The sequence below is a fragment of the Macrotis lagotis genome, chromosome 2 (genome assembly GCF_037893015.1).
Source record: "Macrotis lagotis isolate mMagLag1 chromosome 2, bilby.v1.9.chrom.fasta, whole genome shotgun sequence".
Lineage (NCBI taxonomy): Eukaryota > Metazoa > Chordata > Mammalia > Peramelemorphia > Peramelidae > Macrotis > Macrotis lagotis.
This window is the reverse complement of record NC_133659.1, coordinates 114,242,793-114,268,995: the sequence shown is the minus strand read 5'-3', so window position 1 is coordinate 114,268,995 and position 26,203 is coordinate 114,242,793.

The window sequence follows — 26,203 nt, the reverse complement described above, 5'->3', positions numbered from 1 at the left end:
ATTTAATGCTTGCAACAACTGTATGAAACAGGTAACATGAGTATTATTGTCTCACTTTTACATGAGAGGAAATTATGAACTTCTTACAACCCAGTGGGGAAATCATCACAACCTAAGACTCCCAGAACCTAAGATGAAGGCATTGACAACTACCAATGCATATGCCAACTTTCTCAGCTCTACAAAATTTTTATGAGAATGTTTGATAAGAATATCCTTCATGAGAATATTAAGAAGTGTACAAGCAGGCTTTCATGGACAATTAAAAATAAATTTTTTGCAAGGCAATGGGGTTAAGTGACTTGCCCAAGGTCACATAACTAGGTAATTATTAAGTGTCTGAGGTTGGATTTGAACTCAGATCTTGACTACAGGGCCAATGTTCTATCCACCACACCATCTAGCTGCCCCATGGACAATTTTCTATAGAAGATCATTGAAATCCCACTGAATCTACTGTTTGTTAATTACCAGAAAGAAAGAAAAAAGACATTTGATCAAATTTCAGCCTGGAAAGATTCTTCTCATACAAAATGTTACCAAAGGAGATAACTTTGTTTAATCAAATCTGCTGAATATCAGCTTCAAGCAAAGCACGAAGCTAAAAGGTTATGCTGGCCCCTATCACAGAAGATACTCTGTGCAAAGTCCAAATAAAAGAAGGATTTTTTGGTTGACAAGTTTTTTGGATGTTTTTGTTTGAAAAGAACAGAATATTGATAGATTCTGTAAAGTTCTGGAACTACTATAGGGCTAAACCAGAGGTCATCTACACACAGAAAATAAAAGAATATTGCATAGATAATGATAGCTATTTGGATTGTTCTCTTTCTCTCTTTTTTCCCCCTCTTCCCATATATTTACTTTTTTTTTTAGGGTGTGTGTGTGTGTGTGTGTGTGTGTGTGTGTGTGTGTGTGTGTTTTGCAAGGCAAACGGGGTTAAGTGGCTTGCCCAAGGCCACACAGCTAGGTAATTAAGTGTCTGAGGTCGTTCCCATATATTTACAAATATGCATATATGAGTTTGCATAATATAAATATATTTATGAATATACAATATTGCCTTTTTCCTCCAATAGAATGTAAACTCCTTAAGGGCAAGAACCATTTCATTTGTTTTTGAATCACCAGAACCTAATAAATGCTTGCTTCCTTGATGGTGCATAAGGACGTGTAAGGGAACTGTAGCATATTTTCAACTTATACAGAACAAGTAGCTTACAAGCATCAAAGATATTTAGGACTGGAAAAGGAAGTTGACTATCATGGATCAAGAATGAAGGCTAACAGATGAACAACATAAGTATTGCATTAATATTTATGAAATTAGAAGAATCAGAGAGAAGTCGTTAGTATATTGAATTTGTCTTTTATATGTAGAAGATTTATGAAAAGATGTGGAGAAAAATTGGATAGGATGAGGGGCATGGTTGCATTGTACTTTGTACCTTTGGAAGAAAAATTCATGTATATGTGATCAGGAATACCTGTGAATCATTAAAGACCAAGTAAGTAAGATAGTTTTGCCTCAACTCTTAATCTTAAGGATTTCTTCTACTGATGGGTTTAAGTTCTTTCCCCAAAACAGTTTTAGGACATTTAAAGAAAATACTCCTTCCTCACCCCCCCCCTTCTCACATGGCATTTTCTTTGTACATTATGGTAGGGAAAATCTGGATAATGTCAGTTATATATAAAATACATTTTCACCATTAATTTGCTTTCCTACTAAAATACTTATTAGAACTGCCAATTAATTATGAGTTCCTTTTCCTTACTTTTCTCACTTTCTGTGGAAATGGAAAATGAATCTATAGATGGCTAGTAAGGAATAGAAAGGAAAAGGAGAAGTAAATGTTCTAGATAATTTAGCCTGTTAATAACTGAATAGAAATAAACAAAAACAAAAGTGATGCCCACTTCACCCCCTTTTTTCACTAAAATACATAAAATACAACATAAGTTGTTGCTAAGTCAGGGATTCTTAATCTTTTTGTGTGTGTCTTGGACCCCTTTGGCTATTTGGTGTAATATATGGGTCCATTCTCAGAATGATGTTTTTAAATGTATAAAATAAAATACATAAGATTGAAAAGGAAACCAGTTATATTGAAATATAGTTATCAAAATGTTTTAAAAAATAAATTCACAGATGCTAGGTTAAGAACCCCTGTTCTAAATGAAGGCAATTCCAAAGGGTATTCAATGGATACCTTCTATTATTCTTGAACTTTCTTGTTCTATTTGGTCCTTTGGGTTTGTTCTGGATACTATTTAATTAAAGAGACTCTTCCACTTGTAGGTCTTCTTACTGTTGAATATACTTCAAGGTCAGTCAGACCTTAGAGTTAACATACTATTCCATCCTCCCTCACATTTACATTCAGTAATTTTTCACTTTTACCATGACAACCACCTGTCACTGTGAAGGTCACTTTTGGGAGGTGTTATTTCCTTGCTTTTTTATTCACTCACATATATCCCTACATACCACTCCTCCCTACCTTAGGAATTTATTAGGGGAAAAGATGCTTCCACAACTTGTCATACTTGTCATACCAGTAGGTTAGTTAATGGGTCAAAAAATATTTATTAAGGCTTACTTCTGACATGTAGTCTTCAATCCAGTGATTTGGCTTTCTAGCCATTCAAGGAGCAAGACCGTCCATCTCTCTATTCTGGGGATTTTTCTTGTCTGTCCCTGTGATTGAGAAGCTCTCCCTTCTCATCTCTACCATTGGCTCTCCTAGCTTCCTTTAAATTCAAACTAAAATCCCTTTTTTAACTGCAGATCTTTCCAAACTCTTCTTAATTCTGATGTCTTCCCTCTATTAATTACTTCCTATTTATTCTGTAAATATGGCTTCCTTTGTATATATTTGCACATTGTTGCTCCCATTAGATTATAAACTCCTTGTCTTTGGCCTCTCTTTGTATCCTCCTCACTTAACAGCACTTAACATTGTGCCTACTACATAGAAGATGTTCGATAAATGTTTATTGATTGATTAGTACCAGATGCAGTGCTTTTACCTTCTAATTATGGATGGTCTTCAGTTGCTAATGCTCACTTTGCTAATTCAACAGCTCTGTCCTTTGCATTTAAACTGAGCAGTCTTCTTTGAAGAGGTTGACTGAAGACAAGCATGTAACTAAAACTCCATTATTTTTTATGAAACATATCAGCTCATTTGCTGTGTGCTATGAAGATCTTAAGTAATTTAAACTATCTTTTTCTTCTGTTGCTTCTTGTTGGCAAATTCTTAACAGGCAGACATTTCTCTTGATTTCCTCATCAAAACTATATAATTAATATAATAATAATAATTAAATTAATACAATATATTATATTTGTCTACTAATTAGTTATATATCTGAGGATCATGGAATTCCAGAATGTTAGATCTGGAAGGAACCTTGACAATAATTTAATCTTACTTCATAATTTTTCAGATGAAGAAACTGCTATCCAAAGGAAAGGAGTGATTTGCTCTATACATATATGTAGCTGTGTGTGTGTGTGTGTGTGTGTGTGTGTGTGTATATATTATATATATCTTCACTGTACTTTAAAAATACCTTCTGTTTTTACTTCACCTGGAATACCCTATCCCAGAGTCATCCTTTTTTATGTCACCTATCACCCCTCCTAGTCATCTTTTGTAATGAAGAATTTTTTTAAACAGGAGAAAAAAATAATTCAGCAAAACTAATCAATAAATATTTAAAAACTTGATCTATGCAATGTTTCACACCCATTCTAGGAGAATGGAGAATAGGGGACTGATTATGCTTCTGACTGCCTAGTACTTCTTTCCATTACATTTTACTTCTGACAAGGATCATTTATCTTTGTATATCCCTTAGTATTTAAATACTTGCTGAAATAATGAATAAAGGAGACAATAATTGTATTTACACAGAGATGCAGACAACTTTCATTCTTTATGTTGTATGCATTATTTTCTTGCTGCCTATTAGAGCAAAAAGATTCTCATCTTTTCCAGGATAGTTTCCTTCATATTCACTTTAATATAGACAATCAAATTAAGTTTATATCACTTGTCAGAGATATTATGGAGGACAGTCTTTTTCAGGCACAGGTGGAACTAGCTGGTTTCTGAGGTCCTTTTTAAAGCTGTGATTCACTTATTCTCCATCTGTCCTGTTCTCTTAGTGCTTTATCAGCATTTATATGTTCAACTTGGATTCACTTGCCATAGTAGAGATGATATGAGGCTTTTAAACTATGCTCTCTTTCACAGATATGGTATCCCCAAGGAACAACTTCCAGAGGATAAGGACACCTTATTATTCATCTCCAGTAGTCCCTAGATTATTACTCAGCAGATAGCTGTCCAATGTACTCCAGTTGACTAAATCCTTGTTCTTGTATGCCATACAAATAGCTAATTTCACAATCAGAAGATTTAAAAATAGTACCTGTGATACTTCTCAGCCTCCCTGCTACCATGCCATCCTTTCTATCATAGATGAATTTGTATTAACACATTACCTAAGCCCAACTGATATCATACTATTCCGTCCCCATGGATATATTAAAAAATACCTTGTTCTTAGGAAGTTGTTTTTCTAAATCCAAGTATAAGATTTTACATTTATCCTTATTAAATTTCAACTTATTAGATTTGGGCTACTGTGCTACAATGATAAGAGCTTCTTAAATCTATCATCCAGCATCATTAGCTATCCCTGCCTAAACAAATTTGATAACACTGCCATCCATACAGTTTCCAAAATCATATTACTTAAAAACATAGCAAAGTGTTTTTTGTGACACTCCACCAGAGATCTTCTAGTCTGACATCCCACATCCCTAATCTGGTTAATTTGGCTATTGTTGAGATCTCCTCTCTCCATTTGTTCTACAATATTAGCATAAGAAACTTTGTGAAGTCCTTTGCTGAAATTTAGGTAAACTATATTTTTCTCCTTTGATCTAAAAAGAAAGGAAGAAAAGAAAAAGATTTATTTGGTAGGAGCTATTTTTGTTGAAGACATTCCAGTTCTTTGTGATCCTTATTTCTTCTTCCAGATGTTCACTAATCTCTTTACCAATGTGTTTAAGAATTTTGCCAAGAACGAATGTCAAACTCATTGGCTTATTATTGACTGATTTTACTCATTCCCCTTTTAAACTTGAAATATTTGCCATTTCCCAGTCCTTTAGCCCCAATCCTGTTCTCTACTGGCTCTCAAAGATTACTGACAGTGATCCAACCAGTTCTTTGAGTAAAATATGTAGGTCATCTGGACCTAGTGACTTGAACTCATCAAGAGTAGCTAGGTGCTCTCTCACTAACTGCCTCCTAATATTTATTTTCAACTCTCAATTAGCAATTTTAATCTTACCTTTCCAGTCCAAAATTATTCTTTTTGGAAGGAAAAAAACAGAAGGAAAATAAGATTTTAGTATTAATTATCATAATTGACTTATATATCAGACCTAGATTTAGAGAAGACTGACTTGTTAAACCATTTCATTTTATAGATGAGGAAACTGAAGAAATTGTTTTGCCTAAAATCTTCTAAATAGTAAATTGTAAACACAGGATTTGAACCTAGGTCCTCTGACTCCACTACTGGTGGAGTATGCATTGTTTTTTCTACTACTTTTTCTACTGTAGAATATACATAGTGTTTTAAGGTTTGCAAATCTCTTTACATTCATCTCATTTGAGTAGTTGGGATAATAACTAGAAGTTACCAACCTCTGGTAATCAGAAGTCTTGTCTTTTTCCTATAAAACCTCTTCAGCATTCCCTCTCTGTGACATGAGAGATAATAAACTAATCACCTCTGTGGAAGAGCCTGCCCCTCTCTCCAAAACACACAGGCCTCTTCAGTGTCCCTGAGCTTCTCTGAAAAATACTGATGATAGAAGGAGTGGGGAGACTTTGGAATAATGACCTACCAAGTTGTGTGAGCAGCCTTTAGCAAATTTAATTCTCATGAGAAGGTCTTTGTGCCTTTATTGGAAATGCTCAAAGGTCAAAGGAAGGGGAGAAAAGGATACACAGGAAATCTATGAGGTTAGAGAGCATAGGGACCAGTGAGGTCACTATTCAGATGATATTATATCTAGTATCCAGGGAGGGCCCCTGGTACCAGGACAGGAGGAGGGAATCCATAATGGTCTTGCTAAAGGCTGCCCACACAACTCATTAGGCCATTATTCCAAAGTCTCTTCACTCCTTTCATCACCACCGTTTCTCAGAGAAGTTCAAAGGCTGACAAAGCCTAAGTACTTTAGAGGCTGCTTTTGAATTTAGGTCTTCCTGGGTTCAAATCTGTTCTCAGACACTTGCAACTTATGTGATCCTAGTAAAGTTACTTAACCCTGTTTGTCTCAGTTTCCTCATCTGTAAAATGAACTAGAGTAGGAAATGACAAATCACTCCAATATCTTTGTCAGGAAAACCCCAAATGGTGTCACACCTGAAATGACTGAACAACAACAATTTAACAATTCACAACATATTTCTCTTAATTTCTGTATTACATGGGAGGGACCACATCTAAATGACCAAGTCTCCCACAAAATCAAGATCAATACCAGAAGTTCTATTTTCTATCTTAACAGCCTATTGTGTGTAGAAGGCTCTGGAAGAGGCAATGAGAAGGATATCTGAACAATATTCCCCTCACTTTAATCAACCTAATGTGCATATCATGTTATCATTCACTTGATGTTGTGGTCTTCTTCTCTTATGAAGGATAACAATAATGATTAATATAATATGGTCCGTGAATGTAGCATCTGTATAGTTTCTCCATCTGTGGGGATTGAATTGGACCTTTCAGAAGATGCCCTTCATGACAGTGGCATATACCTTTATCAAGTATGCATTTCCGTGGTTCATTCCTTGCTTGGTAATTAATAAAAATGTATGATTTATTTATTCTCCAAACTATGATCTGGACCAAGAAGGTCAGTTCATCAAATTAGTGTGTCTAGGACTGGTACTGCAGATGCCCAATGAGTTGGTAAATTGCATACTACTTCTAATAATCCCAATTTACTCTCAGCAAAAAGACTCATCTTTTTTTTTCTTTTTTAACATGTTTTCCCACCAATGCTGAGTATTGAGAACCTTTGAATATCACCAACTCTGAGGAATCAGAGTTGTAAAAGATGTAAAGGTCAATGGAAAGATGCATAGTGACCACAAGTGGGCTGCTACTTATTTTCAATGATGACCTAGGTGCAAGAATTTTCAAACAGATCTTACTGAGGAAATGTAAGTTCAGAAAAGGAGGTAGGCTGATAGCTTGGAAGAGGAAACATTAAACAAGTTGGAATGCTTCACTGTTAACCATGGAATGGTAAAAAATTCTGAAAGGGGTTCTTGAACTTGTATTTTACAGAAAGATAAGTAGATAAGTTTTATATGTAAAGTATTTTTCCATAACTATCTAATTAGACATGTGGTATGTTTAAAAGTGGTATAGAGCCTGTTTCCAGGTGAGAAAACTGTGAAATATGTTCCAAGCATGATTTAACTTTTCCATACTTAGGAGAGTGAGTTTTCCAAGGAGCCCTAGCTTCTCCATTGCCACAGGATTCTGTGGAGTAGATGAACCTGTTTTTTAATGTACTTTGGTAGCTTATTTCAATATAATTGATTTCCTTTACAATCCCAAACAGTTTGGTTTTTTTGCATTTTGAAAACATTACTCTGAAAAGTGGTTGATAAGCTTCACCAGAAGATAGTCAAAGTGATCCATGATAGCAAAAAGTTAAGACCCCATGGATTAAAGGGAGGAGAAAATAGAAGTATTAATTCTTGTTTCTTAGAAAGTTACCTAAAAGCCATATAGTCATCAAACACGAATAAGGGGAATAATGATTTCTTGCTATGGTGATAGGAATGCAGTCCACATAAAAATTTCACCAAGTACCTCCTTTGAGATTTATCAAAGCTTAAAGTCAATTTGTTTGACCCTAGAACTAGTTGCTCTAAGAATTTATTTGTCCAGATAGAAGTGAAGATGAGAAGGATTTTTCTAAAAAGGTACAAAAAGTTCTAGATGGCTAGTGTTTTGTGTCAGTTAGATGTGGTAGAAGTTGTTGGGTTGTTTTTTTTTTTAACAAAATTGCTACATTTTCATTGATTAACTTCTAATATATGCTTGTGTAAGCAATTTCACAAAATAATAATAATAATCCATATTTGTCAATACACATTTATTAAATTCTTAATATATGCCTCCATTTTGGGGAAAGACCTAGAGCCATCCCTCATTCTTCCTTCTGATGCCATTGTGACCCAATATGATCATCTCTCTCTCTCTCTCTCTCTCTCTCTCTCTCTCTCTCTCTCTCTCTCTCTCTCTCCTTCTCTCCCTCCCTCCCCCAAAATGGAGATTCTTAGAAGAACTCACCAATGAGAGGGGTCTCTAAAGTGGATGGGGAGGTAGTGTGAGATAGTGGTGAAGTCTGGGGAATGAGAGATAGTGTGTGGTGCTTTAAGATTTACAAAGCATTTTCTTCCTAACATCCCATAATATAATTATAATCCTCATATAGATGAAGAAACTGAGGCTCAGAGACTCCTAATAGATAACTTTCCCATGATCTCACTCCTAGTAAGTATGAGATGGGATTCAAATCAGATCTACTGTCCAAATCTATTGTTCAATCCATTATTCCATTGCCTCTCTATTCCACTCTGTCTCTGAAAAGAATGACAACACATACCCCTTCTTCCAAGATGCCCCCTCCTCACCAAGGAAGAAGACCCTTCAGTTAGAAGATGATAACTCTTGGATTGTAGCTGAAGCTTGACAGCGAAACAGCAAATGTTAGCTTCAGAGGCAGAGAATGACTTCAGTGCCAATGGAACCACTCTGCCAATGGAGCCCAGAGGCAGAACCAAGAATGTGGTCTAGAGCCTGTTTCCAGGAGAGGAAGCTGTGAAAGGTGTTCCAAGCATGATCTAACTTTTCCATAACTAGGAGTGTGAGTTTTCTCCACTGGCAGGGGATTCTGAGAGATATTATATGCCTTCACATTTAAGGAATCAGAGGTGAATTTTGTCATATTTTTTCCTTGTTATTTCCTCTGCTATTCTGTCCTAATTAAATACTGTGCTATTTAATGTATAGTCTTTTCTGGTTCTGTATTTCAAGAACAAACTGGGTGTGGGTTCAAGCCATAGTTACATAATTATCAAACCCCCAATCGCATTTTACCTGTGGGATAGTAATGGGTCCTGAATTGAGGTTCTGAGATTCTAGAATAAATCATATAAGATGTTATAGAGTTGGAAGGTCCTAAGATTCAGTCCAATTCTTCATTGTACAGATAAGAAAACCAGGGCCTGGAAAAGGAAGCCTCATCTGTGGTTACACAACTAACAAATAGCAGAGCCAGGGCTGCAACCCAAGCTTGTTGGCTTCCTGTTCAGTGTCTTTTTCTCTGCCTTCCTCATCTCTCTTGCTTCATTCATAATGTTTAGAAGAGACAGAGAAACTATCCCTAGCCAAGTGACTTACTTTGAGGGAGTAAAAGACAGTTGTATTAAAAAAGAAAGCCATGACCATCCATCCTACTTGGAGATTTATCAGAAATACCTTCTCTAATAAATAATTTTATCTGATGCCTTCCCAGTTTGTAAGCCCATAAAGCATTAACTGTCTCTCTATGACCCTTTCAGAGCACAATGCACAGTACAGTGTGAAATCTTAAGCAATAATCTCTTATCAATCACTAATTTGCTGAAGACCCCTTCCTAGGTCCTCCCAGGGTCTCAGGCTTTTAGGGTCTTTTTAGGACCTTAGAGATCATTTTTCTGACAAGACAAAGAGGTGGAAGAAGGGAATGTCTTGCCCATGATCACAAAAGTTGTCTAGGGAAAGCCAAATTGTATTTTTTTAAAGTATATAAAAAGTTGTCTAAGAGCCAAGCCTGGAACACCAGTCTCCCAGCTTCTAGGCCAGTGTTCTTTCTGAGCTTTAGATAACCTTTTCACACACAGTTGTTAGAGAAAACAAGAGACCAGGTTCCAGTGCTCTGCCATTGAATTCAGTTCAACAGACATAGACTGAGTTCAGGTGCTGGGAGATGCAAAACTTCAAAACTGTAGAATTTGATCAAAGGAGAAATCCTAAGTGCCCTAGGAAAATAGGAAGAGGGAGAGAACTTTTTCCTACAGGAGGAGTGGAGGGTGGATGGGGGCAAAAGGGAACTTTTGACTCCTTTTGAAGCACAAACTCCTAGGATGTTGGCAGACTCTCTGATGGTGCCCCCTCCTATATATTATGGTTCTAGAGTAGCACTAGAGCTCTGTATGTTTGTATATGCAAACTATTTTATCATTTCTGTTTTCCAATTTCCTTCCAGAATTTGGAATTTACATCTGGGGCCCCATCTTTCTGGGAGTCAAATATAGCCCAGAGAGCTTCAATCCAAGAGGCTGCAGTCATTTAAGGAAGCAAACACTAGCCAGGTGCCCTTCCCTTGAAGTCCAGGCCCAGAGAGGACGAGGGCCCCTGCCTCTGGCCTGGCCTGCAGATGTCTGGAAAGGCTGGCTGGTTCTTCCGAGGATGGGCTTTCTCCACCCCCCCCCATTTCCATGGAAACCAGAAAGGTTAAAGAACTTGTTCCCCTTAGCATTTGTCTGCTCCTTGTATGTAATTAGGGAAACACTTTGTTCGAAGAGAGGTTTGATAAATGGATCTGGAGAAAGAAAACAGGCAGTGACTGAAGTCCTGCCAGCCTGTGTGGAGCGTTCACATGTATTATACCCTAAGCTAATGTGATTGGGCTGTGTGTTGTCACAATAATGGGCCAAGGTATCGTCAGGGTCTGTGTTCCTGCAATAATACAGTCAAATGGCTATAATTCTATTTGGCAGCCAATCTGTTTGGCCTTCCATAGGCCTTCCTCTCCTCTTTGTTCTCTTCTCTTTCCCGTTGTATCATTTAACCCATTGCCTAGGCTTCCTAGAAAATCTAGATCTCCTATGTTCTTTTTTTACACAAGATCTGGAATCGTCTCTGCTGTGACTTTGTTCACTTTTGTTTGTATTATATGATCTCTTGTTCTTAAAGATGAGTTTGTGACCTATCTATAACATTGAAACAAAGTCCAACCCTTGGCAAAATTGTGCAGTAATCCAAATTTCTCTATGGACTTCCCCCATCTTATTTTTTTATATCAATATCTGGTGCCCAGAAAGAGGTAGGGAGAAGAAATGGAAGATCTAAGAGTCCCTCTTGTCTAGAGCAGACTGATCTGAAAACCTAATTCACATTGTGGTATTAAGGTCATTAAGATCATATAGACTATTAGAAAGACTGGTGAATGTGGAATCAGAAATATGTAGGGTTGAATACCACTTTTGTTTTTGTTTTTGTTTTTGTTTTTAGGTTTTTGCAAGGCAAATGGGGTTAAGTGGCTTGCCCAAGGCCACACAGCTAGGCAATTATTAAGTGTCTGAGATCAGATTTGAACCCAGGTACTCCTGACTCCAAGGCCAGTGCTTTATCCACTACACCACCTACACCCCGAATACCACTTCTGATGGATTCTAGCACTATGTCTGAACAAGGACAAGTCACTCAATCTTTTTATGCCTTAGTTTCCTCATCTGTAAAATGAATTAGTTGAACTAAATGACCTCTGAGGTTCTTTCTAGGTCTCGTTGGATGAAGTTTCTCTAACCCTAATGTGTTGAACTTGTATCCTGCATATAGAGCTTTTAGTTGTTGTTTGCGTCATTTCAGTCATGTCCTACTCTTTGTGACCCCATTTGGGGTTTTCTTAGCAAAGATACTAGAGTGCTTTGCCATTATCTTTTCTGCCTTAGTTTAGAGATGAGGACTTGAACTAGGTCCTCCTGCCTCCAATGGGCCACCTAACTGCCCACATAGTGCTTCAAAGGAATGTAACATTGAGTAGTATAGAGAGTTTGACTGAAGGAGCCTGGTCTAGCTCCTGGAACTACTGGTTGTTACTCCTTAGCCTTACCCTCTGAGGGTGTTGTCAACATTCTCATCTATAGGGTTTAGATTGGTATCTCCACCAGCCATACCCATGGTTCAGCCATCATCCTACTAGTTCCTTCCTTCATCCCCTTGCATTTCCCTTAAGGCAATCACAAAGGAATATATATGTGTGTAAAGGCTTAAGTCATAAAAAAATAGAAATAAAATGGAAATAAGCTACAAATAAATAAATAAATAAAATAGAAAAATAGAAATAAATTATAATAGACTAACCTCAACACTCTCAGCACATATATTTTACAGCCCAAGATCTTCAGTCACCTTATCAAATTCCCACCCCCCACCACCATCACCAGTGGCTGGTAAGTGGGGAGATAGAAAGTTGAGAACCTTTTTCACTGCTTTCATTGGCTCCCGATGAGGCACTGAGAAGGGCATTTTCTCAAAGATTTTCATTCCCAACAAAACCTTCAAGGTAGATAGGTATCCACATATATGAGACAGGAGTTTGGAATCTTAATACTATCTCTCTTTAAGATGGTTTGGGCTATGCCCAATAGAGCATCATCTAGTGTATTTGCCCTTTTAAATGACCATGCCTCCCTTTCCTCATCTCTAACAATATCAGATATATAAATTTAATTTGTACCTGATATGATTAGTATTTTACCCTGAAGTACTGGGCAGTTCCCCCAGTATCCCCCCCTGGCTACTACAATCCCACCAAGCTTCCAGGTCACTAGTTTCCTAATATCATTGCCCACGTTCCAACTTCTTCCTTTTAAAATCATGCCTTCCTCAACTTCCTCCTTTAATCATCCTTTGGTGAATACTCCTCAGTTCTTTTCATTTTGAAACTCCAGAGAGTGGGACATGAGGCTATAGGAAGATTTTTTTGGTGGCCATTTGAAAGTTGAATGTTATTCATGATAGGTAGACAAGAAACTTCTTTGTAACCACATGCCTTTGGCCTCTTTCTTGATCCAGAGACATATTTTCAAGCATGTTGTTTTCTGTCCTTTTCATACTCACCTATGCTTTGAGATTAACAATATAAAAGAATATGTTTGTTAGATTTATGGGATCTTATCATAGACTTTCTCTACTTCCTCCTGCTCTACATAAACTACAATTATTTTCATAGTAGTCTGTTTTCTGAACACAACAAAGAAGTTGACCAAATGTCTCACTGAATTTTTCTTGTTGCCTTTGTAGAAATGACTTCTGTACAGTTTCTTTACTGGCCTATCCAAGGAAGACTTGTGACCCATCCTTCCATTATGTGTTACTTCTTTCTTATGTCTTATGACTTTTTGTATATTGAGAATGTCAAGACTAAAATGATTCAGTTTTTCCAGTAATTGTCTACTTGTTGGTTACTAGGTAAGGCTCTTATGTTTAGAGTACCAACATTTATAGTAATAATTTATTCACCATGTAAAAACCATGTGATTCTTAGCTCCTACCTCCTTCACAGCTGCTCTGCCCTGGTTGTTGTTCAGTTAATTTTCAGTTGTGTCTGATTCTTCATGACTGTACTTTGGAGTTTCTTGGCAAAGGTACTGGAGTGGTTTGCCATTTCCTTTTCCAGTTTCTTTTTTGGATGAGGAAATTGTGGCAGACAGGTGAAGTGACTTGCAACTAGTAAGTTTATGAGGCCAGATTTGAACTCAGATGTCTGGGTCTTCCTGACTCCAGGTCTGGTCCTCTATCCACTATGGCAATACCTGTCTGCCCTGCTCTGCCCTCATCACAATAGAAACACAACCACCACCTAGGGATGAGGATCAATGTTTCATTTCATGTTTGGCCCCAGACAAAGTATTACTCTCCCATTGGCCAATCTGTTCTGGGTAATGTATTCTGGTTCTTGGAAAGCCTACTCACTCAGTTGCCAGGGCCAGTCTTTCACTTAGCTTCAAAAAAGTCAAGCTCACAGGCTTAGGAGCAGGCCTTCATTGTTCAGTGTGTATAGCTAGGGAGCAGAGTGATTGGCCCGGAAGGACCAGTGTGCTCTCAAATACTTACTAGCTGCATGACCCTGGTCAAGTCACTTTAATTTCTATTTGCCTCAATTTTCTCATCTATAAGATGTGATGATCCAATGAGATAGTTGTAAAATGCTTAGCACAGTATGTTAGCTATTATCATTTTCTTATTATTATTTCCCTGGGGGATTCCATGTACCTAAGGGCTGTCAGTGTTGTCACAGGTGAGTCTGAATTTTCTCCTTATAGCCTTGGTCACAATCACAATCATAATCAATGGAGGAGTAATAATAGTTTATTTTCTTATTTCAATCTAGAATATGATAATCAGAGCTGTAGCCCCCTCCCCTGTTTCTGCTCCACCCTGAAACCTAAACCCACTCACTCTGAGCTTATCTTTTTTTCCATTTACCTGGTGAGGAGGTGAGATCAGGTCTCTCTCTCACATCTGGCACCAAGCACCTGATACAATAAGCCCTCCACAATTTGGCTCCCACCCATTTTTCCCGTCTTTTTTTTTCATCTCACTCCCCTTCAGGCACTCTCCAATTCCAGTAAGACTGGCCTTCCAGTAGTTCTCTGTACAGAACATTCCACCCCACCACCCCTTCTCCCCAGTGCCTTTGCATCTGCTCTCCCACATCTGGAACACACTCCCTGCCTCTAGAAGAATCCTGAGGTCTTTAAAGTGCTGCTCCTATACCAGAACTTTCCTAATCTCCATCTCCCCCTAGTTATTAGCAATCTCTTCCTCTTGAGATGATTTTTCATTAATTTGTATATATACTTCTGTTGTGGGATTATTCTCCTTCCATTGAAATATGTCTAGTCACCACTTTTGGCTCTAAAAACCTGCATGGAAATTGGAAGGAGGTTGGGGTTCTGGTTGGGGTGATTCATCGTAGAGGGGGGATACTGGAGGATGATGAGGAGTCCTCTAGCTGGCTGGTGACTCAGCAGCTGATGACAATGGGACACAAGAAGGAATTTCCTAACTGGCTTTGTCTGAGAAAGGGGGCAGCCCATCCCCGGGCCTCTCTTCCTCTCGGGAAGCTTACGATCATCCCCAGTGAGGAAGTGGCTGCCCCATCTCTACCCTGGCCTCACCTAGCCTCAGGCAGCCAGCGACAAGCCTGTGTCCGGGATGGGGATGCTTCTTTTGTGTCTCTTTGCCTTGGTCCATGACTGGTGGGATTCTAAAAGTCTGAAAATCTGTGGTTCCAGGGGTAGCACCAACTTCGTGGCATGGGGGCAGAAACTGTCCACGGGCAACGACTGGGCAAAGACAGGGAAGGAAGCCAGAGCCTGGCTGGGACTCTGCCTCATCCACCAGGGATCCCACACTAACAAGAGAAGGCGCATAAATCCGGGTTAAAAATGGGACCTCAGTTCACCAAGGAGCCAGGACTAGGAGGAAAAACAGTTTAAAAAGTCGGATGGGAATGTTCATCTCTTTCCTTGTTCACAGGAGAAGTTCCTGTCAACTTTCTAGAAATCAGTAAACATGTCTCTCTGGCCCCATTCTTCTTTCTAGGAAGCCAGTTTCATCTCTCAGTATTCTAGGGATACTCCGGAGGACTTTGGGAGATTATTGGTTCAAGTCGCTAATTGGGCTGTGTTTTCTCCATGCTAGCTTCTAGGGGTTAGTATCTCAGTTCCATTTCACCAATTAGCATCAATTAGTTTTTACAAAGGGAGACTTCCCCACCTAACACTTTAAGGGGGGCGCACTCTTCCCTATACTACCTCAGGCTCTGAGGTCTGTGATCTCAGATTTAATGCAGTCTCACTAGACATGAGAAATACTTCTCTAATTGACTGAGGAGGCCACATAGCATTTGTCCCACCAAATTCATGTTGCTACTAGATGACACAATGTCTCAGCTACTACTTGTCTGAGACCAAAAGGTCAGGGCCCCAAAGCTTTACCAGTTCAATGTCAACTCCAGCCTAGGCCCCACTTACCATTAAACCTTGAGTGGTTTACTCTCTTGATCTTTGAAAATTCACAAGATTGTAGTATTTAATCTTTTTTTTTTAGCCTAAAATAAAGAACAAATGCTAAGGCAAAGAACTGAAGTCCATAGTCATGGGCTATATGTTGGCCTTGGAGGAATAGAACCCAAGGCTTTTTTCCCTTACAACATTGTCTCTTCTTCCATCAGAAGCTAACTTGGCTGGGAGAGAGAGAGAGAGAGAGAGAGAGAGAGAGAGACAGAGAGACAGAGAGAGAGAGAGACAGAGAGACAGAGAGAGACAGAGAGAGAGAGAGAGAGAGAGAGACAGAGAGACAGAGAGAGAGACAGAGAGAGACAGAGAGAGACAGAGACAGAAAAAGAGACAGAAAGAGAGAGGGGGGAGAGAGAGACAGACAGACAGAGTCAGAGAGAGAGAGAGACAGAGACAGAGAAACAGACACAGATACAGACACATACAGACAGAGACACACAGAGACAGACAGAGAGAGAGGCAGAGATGGGGAGAGAGACAGACAGAAAGAGAGAGAAACAGACAGAGAGAGGGGGGAGAGAGACAGACAGTCAGAGAGAGAGACAGAGACAGAAACAGACACAGATACAGACACATACAGACAGAGACACACAGAGATTCAGAGACAGACAGAGAGAGAGGCAGAGATGGGGAGAGAGACAGAGACAGAAAGAGAGAGAAACAGAGACAGAAAGAGAGGGAGAGACAGACAGAAAGAGAGACAGACACAGAGAGAGAGTTTCTTGTGATCTAATACCTTTTTTATTGTAACCCCACTTTCTGGCTCTGAAATCCTACCACCTGGTTACAAAATGTCTGGGCATGCTCCAAATCTCTTCGAGATACTTCATGACATGTCATCACAACTCTTTGGAAAGCAGCTCCTTGGTCTGGTGGAATTGCATCAGCCATACATGCTGTTGCCTGCTCCCAAGGGCTAGGTTCTGAGACAGACAGTTCCATCTAACAGTCCCCAGTTACATAAGAATACTGCCCATCTTTCATCTTCTGCTAGCCACCTCTGTAGAGGTGTGGGCTGCCACTGGTGGGTCAGTTGGATGGATGCATGCTTATTACTCAAGTGTTAGATTTGGAATCAAAGGATCAGAGACTGAATACTACACAAACTGCCTGGAGCAATAGGCAAGTTCCTTGGCCTCTCTGGAAATGGACTGGAATGGAATGGGATGGAGAAGGAATACAAAAATGAAGCTGAGACAGACCCTGCACTCCAAGAACTCCCATTCCAATTGGGGGAGACAACAGACAAAGGAGGGCTTATGCTTATATTTAGCTCATAGCAGACAGGAAGTCCAGGTAATACTCTGGGAGTCTAGTGAGGCCCTGAAAAGTTTGGGGAGCAATGACAGAGTAGCTGATCCCCAACCAAGAGGATAATCTCACTCAAGGGTCAGAATAGAGTGGGGCTCCAGGATGCCTCCAGCCGAGGTAGGGAGATGAGGGTCAGCCTCCAGCTGATGGAAGAAGCCTTCACCTGATGGAAACTGGCAATCAGGAAAAGAGTGGCTGGGATGGAGAAGGAAAAATTCTGTGAACTCTCCACAGTAGTGGCAGGTAGTGCTGGTTGGCCTTCTAGCCGCTCATTACCAGGTGGAGGCTGGGAAGGGAAAGAGTTATTCTCTGATGTAAGTCACTATTGTCAAGAAGCCCTTTTCCTTATGGGTGTGACTAGATACTCTGGCTAGCTAGGCTGAGGACACAGGGGTGGCAACACTACTGATATCTCTTTTTTATTTCTGTCAGTTTGCCCTCCAGATTTGCCCTAGGTTCTCTGTTTGGGGTTTTCTGCCTTTTCAATGGGAGAACTAGGGTCCAATTCCATCCTCTCTTCAGATTCTGGGAGAACAAATCTATTTCGAGCTCCAAATAAGTGGCCTTCCTCATTGTCGAGGAGGGCAGGAGGTGTGGAGGATGGGGAGAGAAAAATTGCTTACAAAAATCCTACCTAGTAAACAAAAAACTTACCTGGTATAGCATCAGCCATGGAATGAAGACTCATCCTTAAATTTTGAGGTCATCAAGAAAGAATCTTGATGATTTTAGATTGCCCCTTTTAGTATATCCCTTAGAGTTCCTACTAAGTAGACAATTTAAATGTCCTCATGACCAATAAGAAGAAATTCCAGAATTGTTTCTAATTCTTTGTGACCTTTTTGGAATTTTCTTTTATTTATTTATTTATTTATTTAAGGCAATGGAGAGTGACTTGCCCAAGGTCACACAGCTAGGCAATTATTAAGTGTCTGAGATCAAATTTGAATTCAGGTCCTCCTGACTCCAGGGTCAGTACTCTATCCACTGCACCATCTAACTGCCCCTGGGATTTTCTTGACAAAGATACTGGAGTGGTTTGCCATTTCTTTCTCCAGCTCATTTTACAGATGAGGAAACTGAAATAAATGGAGTTGACTTGCTCAGAGTAACAGCTAGTTAAGTATTTGAGATCAGATTTGAACTCAGGAAAATGTCTTGATTCCAGGCCCAGAATTCTATTGACTTTGCCTCCCAGGTGCCCAATCCCAGAATATCTGCCACCTACTGACATGAGGGTAAGGAAGGGCCCCTTCCTCAGGGGTCCCAGAAGAAGGCATGCTATGACGTGAATATTACAAACAAGGCTTGAGAAGTGAAGACATCCAACAAAGTCTGTTAACTTTTCAAATTAGGACTGAATTATTATTAATCTGAATTGGGAAAGCACCAGATTGGGTTCTTGAAACAACTAAGAATATTTTGTTTAATATGACTTTTATCTCAAAACTGTCCCTTATAATAACCAAACTCTAATCACATGTAAATAAACTGCTTTATTGTCTTAGATTTTTTCTCTCAATTGTAAAATTTGATTTTATATTTTTTATAGTTTTATCCATTTATTTAATGTCCTCTTTCATGTTTTCTGAAGGCAATTTTTCTTTTACAACCTTTAAAGTGTTTTTTGTTCTCTAAGACTAAAAATAGAACAGTATTAATGACTTTTTTATATTTTATCTCAGATAGATAGGTAAAGCTACCAGACACAATTAAATACTTATTATTAATATGTTATAAATTATTTTAAAATTATAATAATGATGACAAAAATATTAAAAATAACTTCTAAATGAAATAATGGAAAATTAAACTGATTTCAATGAGAAAATTATATAATCTTTAAAAAAAAATCTTTAGCTTGTAATACCATAAGATTTTTCTTTTAACACACATAACCTCTGACACATAGTATTTGTAAAACTATAGAAGTCACCTACTTGCCCTCTCAGTTCCACAGTAATAGGAACAATATTTATTTTATATAGGTTTGGAGGAGGTTTACCTTACTTAAAAGTAAGCAAAAAAGTTGTCCTTAGGATTTGATTGAGCTGGAGGGCTCAGGCCATAAAAAGGTCAGCCCCTATAGAGTCAGGGCTTTGGAGGTTTTTAAGGAATTTCCATTAAACTAGCATTGCCCATGGGAAGGTAGAGGAGGATGGGGATAGTGTTTTCTTTTAATTTAATCAGGAATGGTAGTCTTTTTAATATTATTCTCAGCAAATTATTATATTTTATGGTTCACAGGGTTCCATTCACATTCTAATATCAAACCTGGACTGATCTAGACCTGGTCCTGAATAGTGCCCTTCCTCCCAGGAAGGCTCAAAACTCCACATTTTGGACTCATGACTCTACACTACATTCCCATGACTTCCCATCCTAGTTCAAGTGTTAGCTCTTTGGAAGTACCCAAGGTAGCTTTGTAAATTGCTTTTCCTGACTCTGGGAAGGAACACTAGCACTGGAGTCAGATGGCTTAGGACTTCAGGTCCCATTTCTGATACTTTGCTGCCTGAGTGACCTTCTGCAACTCATTCACTTGGCAAAAGGGACTTCAGTTTCCTCAAATATAAAATGAAGAAGTTGGTGTAGATGACATTTGAACTCCTTTCCAACTCTACACTTATGACTCAGTTTATCCATTTTACATTGTTTCTTGAGAAATTTTCCTAATGTACCACTTTGATGACATCACACCCTTCAGTGGTTCTCCCTTATCTACTGAACAAAGCATAAATTCTTTGTTTTGAAGTTTAAGACATTTAGCAATCTGACTCCAATTTCATTTTCCAGTCTTATCTCATATTTGTCATCTAACTTTTCAGATATTTTCCACCATCTTGCCTCCATCCTACTTTCTTCTGTCCCCAGTGTTGGTCTTACCATGTCCTCCACTCTGGCAATGGATAATCCCCTTGTTCTTATCTCTGTTGAAATCCTTCTCTTCTTTCAAGGTCTAGTTAAAAGATTACCTCTTTTCCACCCCACTCCTCATTTTCCAGCCTCTCTGGTACTCCTTCGAATTAGAATGATATGTCCCTTCTTAGTATTTAAACCATACTTACTTGTACCATAGTTATTCATGGATATATCTCCTCCTCATTAGAGTGCAAACTACTTCAGAAATTATCTGAGCTGTGTCTATTAAAGGATCATAGATTGAAAGTTGGAAGGAACTTTCCAAATGATCTAATCTAGCCTGTTCATTTTTCAGTTGAAGAAACCAAAGCCTAAAAAGGTTAAATTAAGTCCAAGGTTAAATAAGTGGCAGAGCCAGAATTTGGACCAGTGTCCTCTAATTCTGGGCAACTAGGTGGCACTGTAGATAGAGCTTAGGAACCTAAAGTCAGGAAGACCAGAGTTCAAATTGGACCTTGGACTCTAGGTGTGTGACCGTGGGAAAGTCACTTAACCCTATTTGACTCAATTTCCTCCTTTGGAGAAGGAATGACAAAGTACTCCAGTATCTTTGCCAAGGAGTCATGAAGAGTTGGACATGACTCAAACAACTGAACAATAATAACCTCTTAACTCCAAATTCAGTGCTTTTTCTACAGGATCACAAAGCAAATTCCATATATAGAATAAACTGTTAATAAATATTTGTTGAGTTTATTAGTCCTAAATCTTTGCTATCTTTTTTTTTTTTAGATTCTCAATGGACATGTATGGTGACACTTTAAAGATACCTTCTCCATCCCAGAAGACTATTATTAAGTTGCCTGCCCCGTAGCCTTTTCTTCTTCAGGCTAAGTGATTCAAGTTGTTTTAACCTTTCATCTTATATACTGCTTTCCAACCCTTTAATCATTTTTGTCATACCCCTTCCCCCTCCACTGCCAAAACATCCCCATATTTTCCAAAGGCAATATGATATATTGAAAAAAGAAGAAATTTGTGACCTCCTTCCCTTGAGAGCATCACTTCTAGTTAATTAGATGTAGTAAAGAATAATCCACAGTATGCAGAACCATATAATTATAGTGGATTGAGATGGGGAACTAGGGATTTTTCAGAGTAGCAATGCCTCTGGGCATCAGCAAATGATTTTCATAGATAAGTAAGCAGGGATATTTTAATTGGTGATCGTGCTAATTATTTCCTGTTCTGTGTCAGGGACTGCTACACCAGGGAATGGAGTTTCCCTAGGGTGGGAAATGAGTCTTGGAGCAAGGCCACAGGAGAACATTGTTTCTGTAAACTGGTTGGTCATGTTCTCTAAGCCAAACTCAAGACTTACCAGATGATTTGAATTTCTTTCAATTCAACTCAATTCTGTTCAGTAAACATCTATGAAGTGCCTACTTATTAGTTCAGGGTCCTATGCTCAGATTGTCCTAGGGGGATCTAGGTGGTGCAGTGGAAGAGTGGAGACAGACTCCTTTTCCCGAATTCAAATCTGATCTCAGACATGTACTAGCTGTGTGACCTTGGGCAAGTCATTTCACCCTGTTTGCCTCAGTTTCCTCACTTGTAAAAATGAGCAAGGAGATGCAAAGGAAATGGCAAACAACTCCAGTATCTTTGCCAAGGGAACTCCAAATGAAATAATGAAAAGTTGGAAATGTTTGAAAAATGACTGAAGAACAGCAAAACCTATTTTGGGGTTAATGATACATAAAAACAAAATAGGCCATGCTCTCAAAGAAATATTTTTCCTGGAATAGAACTGAGGGGTATAATTTGCACACATACGAAAATATAAGATATACAAAAACATTTAAGGCAATTTGGAGAGAGGGGAAACTAAGAACTTGGTAGGGGAAGGTCGAGCAGGAAAGGCCTTGAGTAAAGGTGGAATCTGGTCTGTGTCTTAAAGGAAGCTGTACATTGAGGGTAAATTGGAATAAATTCAAGGTCATGTACACCAAATGATAACCAAAGAAATGCTGTACCAACTGATACCAAGGAAACTCTGTAACCCAGTAACTCAGTGTCACAAACTACCACTGAATTCTTTTAAGTGGAGTCCTGTCTAATGATGATGGTCAGCTTACTAAAGAGGTAGAGAACCAAATCCATACAATTAAGGAAGGTTCATCAAATTAGATGACTTTGCCAAAGAATCTAAAACTTAGAAAAAGAAAGTGACTTACTCAATGTTACTCAATGAGTTAGTGGCTGGACTGGACCAGAACTCAGACTCTTTTTAACTCTTTTTATAACACCTGGCTGCCTCCTACTGAACCATGCTCCAAATAAACACTGGTGAGACATAGGGTGGCACCAATGGAATTATAAGGACTAGACCATTTTAAAGATCTATAGAGGCTAAATTTCTGTGTATCTGTTAGAACAGCTTTAGCTGGTCTTGCAACTGATGCAACTTTCACTAGTACCACCCACTTACCCCAAAGGGGTCAGCCAATACCTCTGGCTGTTTCTGTACTTGTCTACCCCCCCTCCACCCACAGGGGTGGGATTTACCCTCCGGGCTTCCCTCAAACAGAGCTGTAGCCAGTGTACATGCCCACACCCATTAGCCATGCCACTGCCAATTAGGGACATAACAGAAGGTCCTTTGCCCCAGTAAAGATATGCATAATATGAAGGGTAAGATGGCACCACCCACAGATCCTGGAATGCAACCAACCCTACCACTATTTGAAGTGAATTGCCACTCAATAAGATTGGAAAATGAGCCACAGTATTCCTTGGGAGCTGTTGAAAGAGGAGCAGAGATGAGATGACCCAAAATTCTATAGTTGGAGGAAGTAAGGATCAGGGCACCTGAGTGAGAGACCCAATTCTGCCACTAATTCACTGTAGACCTTGGATAATTTATTTCCCTTTTGTCCCTTGAATAATTTATTTTCCCTTTCTATGAACTGAAGTCGTTGAACTGGAGACTATAAGGCCCCTTCCAGCTCTGACAGATTATGAATTTATATTTCTTTGTATGAGTGACATCAGCTCCAGAAATATTTCATCTTCTTTCCACTTTATCCTGTGTTCTGTTTGTTTGTACATAGTTCTTATTTTGTTTTGTTTTACATGTTGATTCCCCATTAGATTGTGAGCTTCCAGAGAGCAGGGACTGCCTTTAGTCTTTCTTGGTATATCTACTTTTTAGCTTGAGGTCTAGCAATAGTAGGTATGCATAATAAATATTAATTAACTAATTGATTGGAAGCCTGGTGCTATTCCATTCCCATTCCCCACCCACACCTTTATTCCCCATGGAAATAGGATGGAGTCAAGAGGGTTTAAGGAGAAAATAAAAAATTAAACTAAACAAAATCATTTTACAGAGAAGGAAACTGAGGCTTAGTGGGTTGCCTAAGAGTACACATAGAGTAAGCATCAGAAGTGAAACTTGAACTCAGAGCTTCCATTTCCAGAGCTACTCTACCACACTATCTGGTCTTGAATATTTAAACTAGACAGCTCAGGGTAAGTGCTTTGATTAGCCCTTATCCAAAAAGTTACATTCCTGAGGAGGTGATAGCATTTGTGGGAACCCACTGCAGGTCCCTGGGGGAATGCAAGGTAGGTGGGCAGCCCAGATGATAAACTCATCTGCATTACAATTTTCATCAGAATTCTAGGGGTTGGTGCTAGAAGGAACCTGAGAGATCATTAGCCCAATCCTCCCTCTCCTTTTGCAGAGGAAGAAGCTGGAGGTCATAGAAGTGACTTTCTCAAGTAGTGAGTCAATAGTGGTCTTTAAAGAGGGTCCTTGGACTCCAAATCTAATGGTCTGTCTCCTGGACCCCCAGCTTTATCTGCAGGCTCTGAACATAGACACAAGCACTGAAAGTGGGCTGACTGATTGCAAAGAACATCTCAGCCCAACAGGAAAACAGACCAAAAGAACCAGAGGCAATGAACTAACAGGAGTGAAAAGGGGACTACAGCCAAGGCATGGCAAAGAAGACTTCCCTGGACTTGACTTTTCTGTGTTTCCTCTTCCCTATCTCTAAAATGGCTATGCCCATGCTAACTCCTTGCCTCACAAGGGAAAGTTGTGGACATTCATTCTGAAAAGTCCTCTGAGCCACAACACATTATATATATATAGGAAGTGGTATACTATGGTTACCTATTAGACCCTTGTGCCTTCCAGCAAAATAACTCACCTTTACCAAACTACTGACATGATTTAAGATTAGGAAGGCAAAAATTTATGATGGACTTATTTATTTAGAGTGAGTCACAGAAACCCAGGGGTGAAGGAGGGGTGGAAAGGTGCTTCCTGCAGAGATAGGCAACTCAGTCACCCTGTCCTTCCTTCAACTGGCCTGGAGGAGGTGGGTTCCCTCCCCATTCACCAGCCAAAGGTTCATCACTCAATCTGAAGCTATGCTAAAGTCCGAGAGACCCAACCTGAGGGAACCCAGGTCTGAAACTTTAAATATGCTTTGCAGCAGTCCAGAACTCTAGTCCCTAATCAGGGTTCCCCAGGACATCCTTGGAACCAGGCTCCCAGCCTCCTTCACACATTGATGCAAGAGAATTCCACATTAGGCCTTCCCAGAGATTATGTTCCTCTCTACTTGTTGGCCAGGTCAGAGTAAAGGCAGGTTGCCCTAAAACTGCAGACAGCATCTTATTAGCTTATTGGAACTGATTCTCTCTCCTGTCTGCAGTGGCCCAGTTCCCCGGGGAGGAGGGAGTTTTCTTAACCTTCAATGGACTCTTAATAGACACCATCGTGCCTCCCAGCATTGAGGCCCAGAAGGCCTCAAGTTTGTAGATGAAGAAACTTCAGAGGTGGAAGGATTTGCCCAAGGTGAAAATCATTTGGGGCAGCTGTCTGGGACAACAAGCTGGGCCCTGAGGTCCAAAGATTCATCTTCCTGAGTTCAAATCTGGCTGCAGATAATTTGGGTAAGTCACCTAACCCTGTCTGCCCCAGTTTCCTCATCTGTAAAATGAACTGGAGAAGGAAATGGTTAAACTACTCCAATATCTCTACCCAAAAAAAAGCCAAACCCAAATGATCTCACAAAGACTGGAACCTGACTGAAATGACTGGATGACAACAATATTTGGTTGGAGGTGAGTGAACTCCTTATTCCTCTCTCACTCGGTTAGAGTTAGAGGTATTTTTTTAGATTATCCCAAATCCTTAATGACATTTTACTGCAAAATATCCTGCACATGGAGCCATCACAGACTATTGAAGCACAACAAGCTTGTCTGGTTTCTATTCTTCCCTCTCTGGACTTTCCACTTACTGCCCAGAAGGTTCTCTCACCCTTGAGATGCTTCTACCCTTTTGGCCTTCTTCTCCAGTTGGTCAGTCTCTGATGCAACCATTTTACGAAGTGGACAAGCCCATTTCTAGCTCTAGGCTCCCAACCTCACTCCCTGTGCTTCACTTCCTCACCAACAGTCCTGTTCTTGGGCAGATATTGTTCTCCCCTCCCCTTCAGCTCCCTCCACCTATTTTCCTTCCTTACTATAATATAAGCTCCTTGAAGGTAGAGACTGTTTGGTTTTTTTTCTTGTATTTGTCTCCTTAGAGTTTCATATAATCCTTGGCAAGCCAGATTTGAAGCAGTTCCTGGTAACTGTTTAATAAATCTCTAGCTTGCTATCTGGTTTTGGGTGGGAGAGTAGTTAAGAATCACAGAAAAGGAAAGCTTCAACTAGCTGCAGGTCTCAACATCTCAAAGCATCCTCCCTTTAAGGAATGGAAGGCAGGGGCAAGCCCTCTTGTTGTAAAAATAACTCATGTATTTTTTTCTTTGCAGACTAACTAATTTAAAATTTTTTCCCAATTATATGTAAAGATAATTTTCAACATTCATTTTTGTTAAGTTTTCTCCTTTCCACCCTTTCCTCTCCATGCCCTAGGATAACAAGTGATAGCTGTCCTTCATTTTTGAAGACCATGACATCAGTAAGGTGATTTCATGACAGTCTTGGGAATTGGATTTGAGTTAGGGGGTGCTGTGCAAAATCACCAGTCT